Source organism: Schistocerca piceifrons, chromosome 3 (genome assembly GCF_021461385.2).
Source record: "Schistocerca piceifrons isolate TAMUIC-IGC-003096 chromosome 3, iqSchPice1.1, whole genome shotgun sequence".
NCBI lineage: Eukaryota > Metazoa > Arthropoda > Insecta > Orthoptera > Acrididae > Schistocerca > Schistocerca piceifrons.
The window spans coordinates 224,205,700-224,218,454 of record NC_060140.1 but is presented as its reverse complement, the minus strand read 5'-3'; positions in this window follow the sequence as shown (position 1 = coordinate 224,218,454).

Here is a 12,755-nt window from a genome sequence, read left to right as displayed (position 1 = left end):
GGTTTGATAGTGTGGTGGTAAAATGGATTTATTTGTAATACCCAGTGTTGCAATTTCAACTCCCTGTTGCTGTTATCAATTGGAAATTATGTTCCTGATAACGTCCTTATTGTGTGTACTGCACTCTTTAAATATCATCCTAAATTCTGCTTAATTTTTGCTTTCATCCTTAATATTATGTGGGTTAAATGAGTCCAAATTTGTTTTTGTTTCATTTGATAAAGAAACTGGTTTTGTCACATGGTATTCTGTGGATCCATAACTGTTTGTTGCTGCTTAAAAATCCATGTGTGATCTGCTTGATAAAATGCATTGTAAGTATATTGCTCTCATTCTACTTTATTTTTGTTCCCATCTGTTCTTTGTATCGTCGCATTTAAAGGAGGGCACTGAAAGTTTCCTTGACTTCTGCTAAAATGTACTGTTTGTATACCTGTGAAATATTTGCGTAACAACTGTCACATTTTTATCATCTCTAGTCACCAAAAAGCATAGTCATACTCACCAACGTCTACATCCATACTCTACAAGACACTGTGGCATGCATGACACTCAGCAACATCATTCAAAGCAGAATTACACATTGATTCCATGAGAATATGCAATAAAGATGAATTCCAATAATGTCAAAACCTGATAATATGGATCTCTCCATTAAATGCAAGAAAGCACAAAAAAGCAAACAAAAATAATATAGAATACGAGCAATATACTTACAATGCATTAGAGCCGAGCTGTTCACACTCGGATTCGTAAGCAATAACAGGTCACATAAGTCCGCCGAACGCCATGCAACGAAAGCAGCTTCCATTTTATAAGAAAGAAAAACAAATTTGGAATCATTTACCCCACACAATATTTTGGATGCGATAAGAATGCAATCAGAATACGAGCAACATATTTATGATGCAATTCAAAGATTGCAGTTTAGATTAGATTAGATTTACTTTCATTTCAATTGATCCATGGTGAGGAGGTCCTCCAGGATGCAGAACGTGTCAGAAAAACAATAATACATGACAAATATTTACAACTGAAACGAATAAGCTGATGTACCTTCCACGAGTCCCAAGTGGAAAGATCATCATTTTTTTAATGAACACTATATAAAAGAATCATTTTACAAACACTCATTTACTAAGATCACATTAATGCACCGAATTTAAATTTTAAAAAAATGTTTTATTTATTTATAAGGTAATAGACATATAATAGAACTCCTACAATACTTATTTACAATGAACACAATACTGCACTGAAACGGTGCAGAAGTTAGATTGTAATTACACACACACGCACACACACACACAAATCCGTCAGTTCTACTGAGAAATTCATCAATGGCGTTGAAGGAGTCGACCACCAATAAATCCTTATGTCTTATCTTAAACTGAATTTTATTGCTTGTTAAGCTTTTTATGGCTGCTGGCAAGTTATTGAAAATGTGTGTTCCTGAATAATGCACACCTTTTTGTACAAGAGTAAGTGACTTTAGATGCTTGTGAAGATTATTCTTATTTCTAGTACTGACTGCATGAATTGAGCTGTTGGTTTGAAAAAGTGATATATTTTGAATGACAAATTTTATTAAGGAATAAATATATTGGGAAGCAGTAGTTAGTATCCCTAGTTCCCTAAACAGGCTTCTGCAGGATGTTCTTGAGTTCACACCACATGTAACTCTTATTGCACGTTTTTGTGCCCAGAAAACTGTAGCTTGGCTTGATGAATTACCCCAAAAAATAATCCCATATGACATTATGGAATGAAAGTAAGCATAGTATGCCAGATTCTTCATTTTTATGTCCCCTATGTCTGACAAAATTCACATTGCAAACAGAGATTTGTTAAGAGGCTTCAGCAGTTCTGTGGTGTGCTCTTCCCAGTTGAATTTATTATCAAGCTGTAACCCCAAGAATTTAACACTGTCCACTTCTTCTATCTTCTTGTCATCATATACTCGTGGGACACCCCTTACAAGTTCTGAACTGCATCTAGTGTGTTTTTTCAAAGTTTAGTGACAAAGAATTGGTTAGGAACTAGTGATTAATGTCCACAAATATTTTACTAGCCAATCTTTCTAAGAATATACTTCATTTGCTGTTTATTGCAATGTTTGTATCATTGGCAAACAAAACAAACTTGGCATCTGGTAATGTTCTGGATGAAAGGTCATTGATATACACAAGAAAAGGTAAGGGCCCTAATATGGAACCTTGTGGCACCCTACATGCAATTAGTTCCCAGCTGGATGATGCCTGATAGCTTGTTGCATAAGTAGGTGTGTACCCACGCAAACACAGTTAGAAATCCGAAACTAACGGAGTCTGAACTCAAGTTTCTTTTTTATTTCTTTCCATACAACAGGTTGTCAAGTAAGAGAATACATAAAAGAGAATCAACAACAAAGAATAAAAAGGTAGGTATGAGAATCATAGTCGACGGCTCTCTTCTCTATGACTCCCGTGCGAACTGTAGAGAATAATCTCTGTGGTTGGCGCGAATTTTACGCGTCGGCTGCGATCGACGTGTGCGGTAGTCGCCACATGAGCCCCCTTGGTGAGAGCGGAGCTCGGATGTTCCTCTCTATAGCGGGCAGGGAAGTGCACTTGTCTGTCACAACGTGTGGTGCATCGAGGCTGCTGCTTTATTGACTGCGGAGGTAGTGGAGTGGGGTTCTGCATCGATGTCATGTGCTGAACGCTGCTCGACGCTGACATCGGCGGATTGTCTTGAAGTATATAAGCGGGTTTCACTCTACTTAGCGATATGGTGGCTTGTTTCCCATTCAGTACTATGTCTAGGGTGTGTGCATCTCTGCGTATCACGCGATGAGGTCCAGTGTATGGCGGTTGTAGTGGTGGTTTGACGCCATCTGTGCATAACAATACATGCATGCAAGTTTTTAAATCGTTGTGCATGAATGTTACTGGGGCTCCAAGTCTGGACACTTTCGCATGTTTGATTTTCTTGATCGTTTCTCTCAATCCTTGTAAATATTCTGACTGGTCATCTGCATTCGGTACCACTGAGTAGTCAGCGAACTCTCTGGGCAGACGTATTGTTTCTCCGTAGACCAGCTCTGCCGGGGAGGCGTCCATATCAGGTTTAAAGATCGTCCTAAGACCTAACAGTACAATGGGTAGTGCTTCAGTCCATTTAGTACTGTGGCACATGAGGGCTGCTTTTAAGGTACGCTGCCATCTTTCTATCATCCCATTGCTTGCCGGATTGTAGGCGGTGGTGTGGTGATGGCAGTACCTGCAGAATCTTGCTAACTAAGTGAATAGTTCTGATTCGAACTGTCGTCCTCTATCAGTCGTTATATGGAGTGGGCAGCCGAACCTCGATATCCAAGTTGACAAGAATGCCGTTGCCAGAGTTTCCGCCGAGATGTTATCGGTAGGTATTCCTTCTGGCCAGCGTGTATACCTGTCAGTGATTGTTAGCAGATAGCGATTACCATCTGATGGTGGAAGAGGTCCTACGACGTTCAAATGAATGCGCGAGAAGCGTGCCTTGACATCCGGGAATTGTCCAATTGGAGGGCGCACGTGTCTGCTCACTTTGCATTGCTGACAGCGTGGGCAAGATCTAGTCCAGTTACGGCAATCGCGGTCTATTCCTGGCCATATAAATCTTTTGGACACCAGTCTGGTAGTTGCTTGAACACCGGGGTGACATAGGCTGTGGAGACAATCAATCACTCTTCTGCGATGTGTGATTGGAACGTAAGGGCGTGATCGACCATGTTGTACATCACAATGTAGTCGTACGTCTTCCCCGGGCACGTCAACTAGCTGTAACTTCAACGCCGTGTTGTCGTCCTCAACAGGGTATTTAGCTCATCATCTTCCTGCTGGGCTTGCGCTAGTTCTGCCAGAGTTACAGGCTGTGTTATACTGGATACTCGTGACAAACAATCAGCTACCACGTTAGTTAAACCTGAGATGTGAAGTAAGTCAGTGGTGAATTGGCTTATGAACTCCAGTCGAGAGTACTACCTTGGAGAGCATTTGTCACTGTTCTTGTTGAATGCATAAGTCAAGGGCTTATGATCGGTAAAAATTGCGAAATCACGAGCTTCGACTTGTGGTCTGAAGTGTTTGATCGCTAAATATATAGCCAAAAGTTCTCTATCGTAAGCACTCCAGCGTTGTTGTGCTGGTGACAACTTGTGCGAATAGTATGCCAGAGGTTGCCATGCGCCATCCACCAATTGTTGCAGGGCTGCACCAACACCAAACTGGCTAGCGTCCACCACCAGTGCCAAAGGTGCTTCTAGTTTAGGATGTGCCAGCAGTGCGGCCTGAGCCAGGCTCTGACGTGTCACTTCGAATGCTGCATCAGATTCCTCATTCCATTGTATGGTTGCATTTCGAACCTTTGGGCCGGCTAATAACGCGTTTAACGGTGCCTGCTGTTCAGCTGTCCGTGGTAGATGCCTTCTGTAAAAATTTAACATGCCTAGGTATCTTCTCAATTCTTTGACCGTAGTAGTCTTGGGCATGTGTAGAATAGCCTCAACTTTTCTGGGTAAGGATGCTGAAACTGTAGCGGATATGCGATGACCTAGAAATTCCACTTCGGGTTGGCCAAACAGGCATTTCGCTGTATTTAACATTATTCCAAACTTCTCTAAGCGTTGGAGTACTTCTTTTAAATGCTGCTTGTGCTGTTCATTGTTTGCGGACTATATGAGAACGTCATCCAGGTAGGCAAAACAGAAGGGTAATCCTCGTAATACAGAATCCAGAAAACGTTGCCATGTCTGTGCGGCATTTCGCAGACCAAACGCCATGAAATTACTTTCAAACAATCCAAAGGGTGTTATTATGGCGGTCTTTGGTACGTCTTCTTGCGCTACAGGAATTTGTGTATAGGCCTTTGCGCAACCTAGCACACTAAAGACTGTGGCGCTGTGCAGCGCGTGATTGTAATCCCTTAACAAAGGTACAGGATAACGATCCGGAATTGTTCTGACGTTCAGTGCTCTGTAGTCGCCACACGGACGCCAGGCTCCACGGTTTTTTGGTACGAGGTGTAAGGCTGACGCCCATGGACTGGATGACGGGCGTATAATTCCTTCTTTAAGCATTAGCTCGAATTCCGCTTTAGCTATAGCGAGGCGTTCCGGTGCTAGTCTGCTAGCTCGACATGACACAGGCAGGCCGTCCGTGGTTTTTATGTAGTGTACTGTATCATGCAACACTTTCTGCGGTGCTCCTGGCGGTTTCGTTAATTCAGGAAAATCCGCTAGGATTGTGCGGTACTCTGCGTCTGCCGTTTGAATTAACTTAATACTGGTACAATCTGTGTCACGATAATAACAAGCTGTTGATAGGTTGGTGAGACTGTCTATCAGGCGAGCATTGGCCAAGTCTGGCAAAAGTCTGAAGTGTGATAAGAAATCAGCTCCTAGTATTGCTTCTGTGACGTCTGCTACCGTGAAATTCCATTTAAAATCTCTACGGAGTCCCAAGTTTAGATTCTCTTGTTGCAACCCGTATGTTGAAATATGCGAATTGTTGGCGGCGGATAAGTTAAATGCAGTTCGCGGCCGGCAACATTGCAAGGACTGTCTTGGTAGTATACTGAGGTCTGAACCGGTGTCGATTAAAAATTTCCTGCCTGACGCACGATCTGTTATAAAAAGGCGTCGAGATGCAGGAGGGTAGGAGGTAGCGTCTACTGCCACTTTCCGCTCCGATTTGGAGAAAGAGCATGGGCTAATGCATTTACGTGCTTGCTCTCCATACCGACTATGATACCAACAAATGGTCTGCCTGTTCACGGTTGTAGATTGCGATGCAGAACGACTTCCATGTCGTTGTCGGCTACGGCTTCTCTGATTGACAATGATGCCATTCGACATTAGTTTCGAGAGCTGTGTGCATAGGAGATCGACCTTGGCGGTTAGTGCATCGTAATCCGCCCGAGACACCGTAGTAGATGCAGTTGCTACGCTGACAGGTATGTCTACAACACTGACCTATGTGTTCGGCGTGATCGCTTCCAATATGCGGTCGGCGAGTTCTGCTACTGCGTGCAGTGACGTCTCGTTCTGCGTGGCGATGACTGCTTTTACCTGCGGTGGCAGGCGGGAACTCCACAGGGTACGCAGAAGGCTGTCTGGATTCGTGCCGGGGTCCAGTTTGCTGCGGAGATAGCACAGGAACTGCGAAGGTTTCCGGTCACCGATTTCTTCTTGCGTCAATACTTGCCGGATTCTACCTTCTTGAGAAATGGCTAAGCGTCGTATCAGTTCAGTCTTTAACCGTTCATATGCAATCTCTGTCGGAGGAGCTGTTATGATATCCTGAACTTCAGTTGCGTAACGAGTTGGCTTACTACGAGGGAAAACTTAGTTGTTTCTGCAGTTATTCCCGCGTACGTGAAACTCGCTTCCACCTGTGCGAACCACAGCGTTGGGTTGCGTGGCCAAAAGGGTGGTAAGCGAACCGCTAGTCTTGATCCTGCTGGTGTGTCCATATCCGTATCTGCTGTTTGTTTTACATTCGGGGTCACCAATGTTGCGTAATTAGGTGTGTACCCATTCAAACACAGTTAGAAATCGGAAACCAACGGAGACTGAACTCAAGTTTCTTTTTTATTTCTTTCCATATAATAGGTTGTCAAGTAAGAGAATACACAAGAGAGAATCAACAACAAAGAGTAAAAAGGTAGGTATGAGAATCACAGTCGACGGCTCTCTTCTCTGTGGCTCCCGTCCGAACTGTGGAGAATAATCTCTGTGGTTGGCGCGAATTTTACGCCTCGGCTGCGATCGACGTGTGCGGTAGTCGCCACACGCTCAATACATGTCTCTTTCCTAATAACATTCTTTGTTTCCAGCCAGAGATATAAGATTTGAATCATTTTGCAGCATTTCCTGTTACACCATAATATTCTAATTTGCTTAGAAGGATATTGTGATTTATGCAGTCAAATGGCTTTGATAGATCATAGGATATACCAGTTGCCTGCAATTTTTTGTCTAATGAACTAAGTACATTTTCACTGTAAGTGTAAATAGCCTTCTCAATATCAGAACCCTTTGAAATCCGAACTGCGACTTTGACAGTATGTTATTTGTGATAAGATGGTTATAAAGCTGATTGTACATTACCTTTTCCAAAATTTTTGAGAATGCTGGCAAAAGTGAAATGGGCCAGAAATTTGATGCTATCTCTTTATCTCCCTTCTTAAACAGTGGATTAACTTCAACATATTTCAACCATTCAGGGAATATTCCACTGATAAACGACTGGTTACACAGATAGCTTAATATGTTACTTAACACAGAATCACAGTCTTTAATTAATTTTGTTGATATTTCATCATACCCACTAGATGTTTTTGATTTTAAAGATTTTATGATGGAAATTACTTCTGCTGGGGTTGTGAGGGTCAAATTCATATTATGGAAGTTACTTGAAATGTCTGGTATGAGGTATTCCATAGCAGCATATACAGAACCTGACAACCCCTTGTTTTCACTAACAGTTATAAAATGCTTGTTAAAATGTTCTGCAACACTATACACATCTGTCACCAATGTATCATTTGCTCTTAATGCTTTTTGTCCCTCTTCATGTCTGGTTCTACCAGTCTCCTCTTTCACTACATCCCATATTGTCTTTATTTTGTTATCTGATATGACTATGTTTTCTTTGTAATATATTTGCTTTTATTTCCATATTACAGTCTTTAATATTTTGTAGTATTTCTTCTAATGTGCTATAGCATCAACATCAGAACTGTTTCGGATTGACAGATACAGTTTTACAAGATACCTCTATTCCTTGTGTAGTCCATGGCTTCTCTGTAGACAGTATACATGAAAAGTCGTGATCAGATGCTGATTGTGATTAAAACAACTTCTGTTAACTATGAAACGAAAACAAACATGGAAGACTAAAAATTAGCCAGTAAGAAAGCGAGATGATGGATTGATGAACTTGCAGCGCACCAAGTGGGCTGACAGCAAACTAGTGTCGTAACACACCAAGTGGGCTGACAGCAAACTAATATCATAATACCAGAAGTCTCTATATGAGTTACACAGCCATGATGTAAACAATGGCCCTCACACTTTTATCAAAGATCTTTGATAAAAGCTTCCTTACTATATTCTTCAATAAGTATTTATCATTGGCCACGAACACTGCATTGTTGATGTCACACAGATGTGCACTCAGGCCTGTATTTATTGTTGGCCATGCTACACGTCACACTAACATCACAGAGAAGTGTTATGAGGGAATCTAGTTTATCCCATTCTACTACAGGATCAACGTTTTTCGGTAACGAAAATCTCTGAAGACATCCCAGTACAAGTTGATAAACGTGGACTTTCACAAGTGTTATATCATTTCCATGAACAAGGCTATCTCAGATACAAAATTATGAGGGATAATTTAGGCACAGATGACCAACAACACCTGTTTTCTCACACTGGACTCGCATTCGGAAGGACGACGGTTCAATCCCGCGTCCGGCCATCCTGATTTAGGTTTTCCGTGATTTCCATAAATCACTCCAGGCAAATGCCGGGATGGTTCCTCTGAAAGGGCATGGCCGACTTCCTTCCCCGTCCTTCCCTAGTCCGATGAGACCGATGGCCACACTGTCTGGTCTCCTTCCCCAAACCAACCAACCAACCTGTTTTCTCTAATAACGTATGGAATGAAGAGTTCATAAATACAAACTATTGTTCCTCCTCCATCGCTACAGAACTTTTAATGTATGCTATATACGCCTTTTACTATTGAAGAACTACCTCAGGCTATTTATAAAACCTGCAGCACATCTTTGAGCATGAGCCATATCCACCATTAAATAGTTCATAGGTTATCTCCCGATGCCCTACAACTATTACTATATATCTTTAATGGCTACTAATAAACAAGAACATTTTTACAAATGTAAAACACAACTTGGGATGCCGATTGTGAAAAAGAAAAAAACTGAAACACTTGCATCTTCCTGTTTGTCAATTTATATGCATGGGTAGGAAAACCATCATCATCATCATCATCATCATTTAAGACTGATTATGCCTTTCAGCGTTCAGTCTGGAGCATAGCCCCCTTATCAAATTCCTCCATGATCCCCTATTCAGTGCTAACATTGGTGCCTCTTCTGATGTTAAACCTATTACTTCAAAATCATTCTTAACTGAATCCAGGTACCTTCTCCTTGGTCTGCCCCGACTCCTCCTACCCTCTACTGCTGAACCCATGAGTCTCTTGGGTAACCTTGCTTCTCCCATGAGTGTCACATGACCCCACCATCTAAGCCTGTTCGCCCTGACTGCTACATCTATAGAGTTCATTCCCAGTTCTTCTTTGATTTCCTCATTGTGGACACCCTCCTGCCATTGTTCCCATCTACAAGTACCTGCAATCATCCTAGCTGCTTTCATATCCATAACCTCAACCTTGTTGATAAGGTAACCTGAATCCACCCAGCTTTCACTCCCATACAACAAAGTTGGTCGAAAGATTGAGCGGTGCACAGATAACTTAATCTTGGTACTGACTCCCTTCTTGCAGAAGAGAGTAGATCGTAGCTGAGCGCTCACTGCATTAGCTTTGCTACACCTCGCTTCCAGTTCTTTCACTATGTTGCCATCATGTGAGAATATGCATCCTAAGTACTTGAAACTGTCCACCTGCTCCAACTTTGTTCCTCCTATTTGGCACTCAATCCGTTTATATTTCTTACCCACTGACATTACCTTCCTTTTTGAGATGCTAATCTTCATACCATAGTCCTTATATTTCTGATCTAGTTCTGAAATATTACTTTGTAAACTTTCAACCGAATCTGCCATTGGTGATTGAAACACAGTTCCAAACTTCCGTAGCTCAGTATGGCTTTCAAAAAGCCAAAAAGACGAGAGATAATCTTAGAGAATCCTAGCATTTGGCATACTACAAGAATGTGAGAAGTACGAACTAAAGATATCTGTATTTGCTGACATTTATAAAAATACTAGCTGTCACCTGCTGCTTTGCTCACATATCAGAAATTTGGTTATGATGAGTCATGGTGAGTAGGCAAGCCAGTAATTTTGTGGTATGTCTGTGTATGTAATGGTGTAGAGAGGTATATATAAAAATGTATGTAATGCCAGTAAGTAGGTATCTAATGAATGTGTGTTTGTTATTTCACTTTCTGTCGAATCTGAAAGCATTTTCTAATTATATTTAAAAATGTCATTTGCACAGCAGTAAAGTTTTTAGGGGTTTCTCTGGCTCAACAAGTACAAGATGTGAGACTTTGCCACCAGAACAACACATACCAACCTTTTCCCCTCCATTTTATTGCATTATGGTGCCGCCATTTTTAATCCATCCCCCTGTGAAGAGTAATTTATGATGAATATACTCAGTTACTAGATTAGAGTCAATTTCAGCCTAACCAAGTGCCTCCCATACTCCAAATGTAAAGGTACAACTCGCTGTTCGTGGTACAGCCTATAAATGATGCCATCGATCTGAGTATACAGGCGCCTTGGAAGCTGTAAGAGACGCATGACACTCAGAATCTGAAATGCAATGGGCTTTTGACTGTTATGTCTCTGTACCTCCTAAGGCTGTCTCACGTTCTGCACCCATGTTCCAGTGGACATGGGACTGCTCTGAGGTTTGTTGGATTCGAGTAACTTTCAGAGCTGGAGCTCTCTTAGAACTATGCACTAAAGCAGACTTACATTTGCGAGGCTTATAGTAACAGTCTTCAATATGGTTCTCGGACTTACCGTCCGATTTTAGTGTTGTATCTCCACCAAAACTCTCTGGCTGTGCCTGGTGCTGTAGGAACTCAATATCATAAATAACACCCACACTAACATTGGATTTTCTTTGTCACAGAACAGTCTATAGACAATAAGAGTTGTCAACCACCGCACCAGCGTCGTCTGCATGCCACTCATGTGTGACATGTTTAAAAATATTAATAATACTAAAAACATTGTAACGAATTTGGCAGGAGGAAGACTGGAATTGTGGCAAAAATACAACGAAAATACTCATTGAAAGATTATTTGATTAAACAGAGAATTTGAAAAGTTTGTTGTTATACTTCTGTTCCAATGACATCAAGAAGGTGTGATCATGGAGGTGTCTTTGTTAATGATCATTCTGGTCTCCACCACTCAAATATAACTTTGAGACAAATACATATGTTTACTGCTAGAACAGTTTCCAAACATTACACTTTAGTAATTAGCTCTGCAGTGACATACAAAGTTTAGTTCATTGCTTATACATATCTTAGTTCAGTGTAACTCAGAGTAATCTGCTTCCTGCCACTGCTGCTGAAGTTATTGTCCCGGTCCATTTCATCTGCAAACTGGATCTAGTTATGTGAATTCCATGAAATAATCCAGGTACCAAGTCGTTTTATGGTGGTTTATTGATGACAAGCTGCACAACTTCTTCTTGGTGTGAGCCCTTTCCACATAACAGGCTACACAGTCAGAAAACTGTAGTACAACGATTATATTATTATTACACTGACGTGTGACACAGTGGTCATGTCTGTGAACTGTCTCCAACTGGGCTTCCTCTCAACCTTTTGCTACCCTTATTTATATGTTCTTAACAATGAAGTTAACACAACTATAGTGCAAATTTATAAAATTAACAATTAAAGTTCAAAGTTATTATGAACAATTATACAAAAAACATTTCATTTTTTCTGCCTAATCCTGTGTATACAATACAAAAGATTTTTACGTAAGATATACATCACATTGTATAAAATAGTGAAAAACAACCATACCAACCTAATTTTTCTTAATTATGGATTAATTAGTGAATGCAAAATAATGCTAGCATATATTCGATGAAGATAACATACAAGTAAAGAAATGAAATAATAAATTTTATGAAATTTAATGTATTATACGAAATCACTTATTTTCTGCAGGTACAATTAATACAATTGGTATTATGAAACTTGCAATAAATTGCCTCTTGAAACAGTTTTTTTATTAGTGTATCGAAAAAGAAATGTAAAAAAAGGGGTTGTTTTATTTCAAGATACAACTTTCTAAAGTAGCCTATGTTCTTCCTCAGAATTCAGACTATCTTGGTACCAAATATCATTGGAATCGGTTCAACATTAGAGTCGTGAATAAATTAACAAGTGGGTTACTTTTGCAATTAATAGCACTGGTATTGAATAAGCATTGCATTGATTATGTGAAACATACAGCATAGAATATATCACCCAAAAAAGCATTAAAGTTCAAAAAGCAAAATGTAAATAGCTTTTTCAAAGAGTAAATATTTTCCCTTAATTTGAATAAAGTGCTTCAAATCAATAAATAACTTGTAATACACACTTTGTAAATTACCCTGTTGTCTTCAACAAGGTCGAATCTATCTCACGCCAAATTTCACGGATGTCGGTTTAGCAATTCAGTCATGAATAAATAATGAACAGAGTAACTTTCTCATTTGTAATAGTAGTATGTGAGTAATGATTGACATGGATTTAACATGTTGAAAGCTGTATGAGCATCATATTATAGCTGTTACCCATGGATGCACTATCATATCAGTAAAATGAAATTAAATTAAATGTGTATGACTTTATTGCCTGGGAATGTTCAGGAGATTGGTGCAAGTCTTTTTATTGGACTGCAGTGACTTGCATGTCGATGAAAATAAAATGATGATGAGAACAACACACACATCCACACACCAACAGAAATAAATAACAAAAAAATCGGTTCAGCA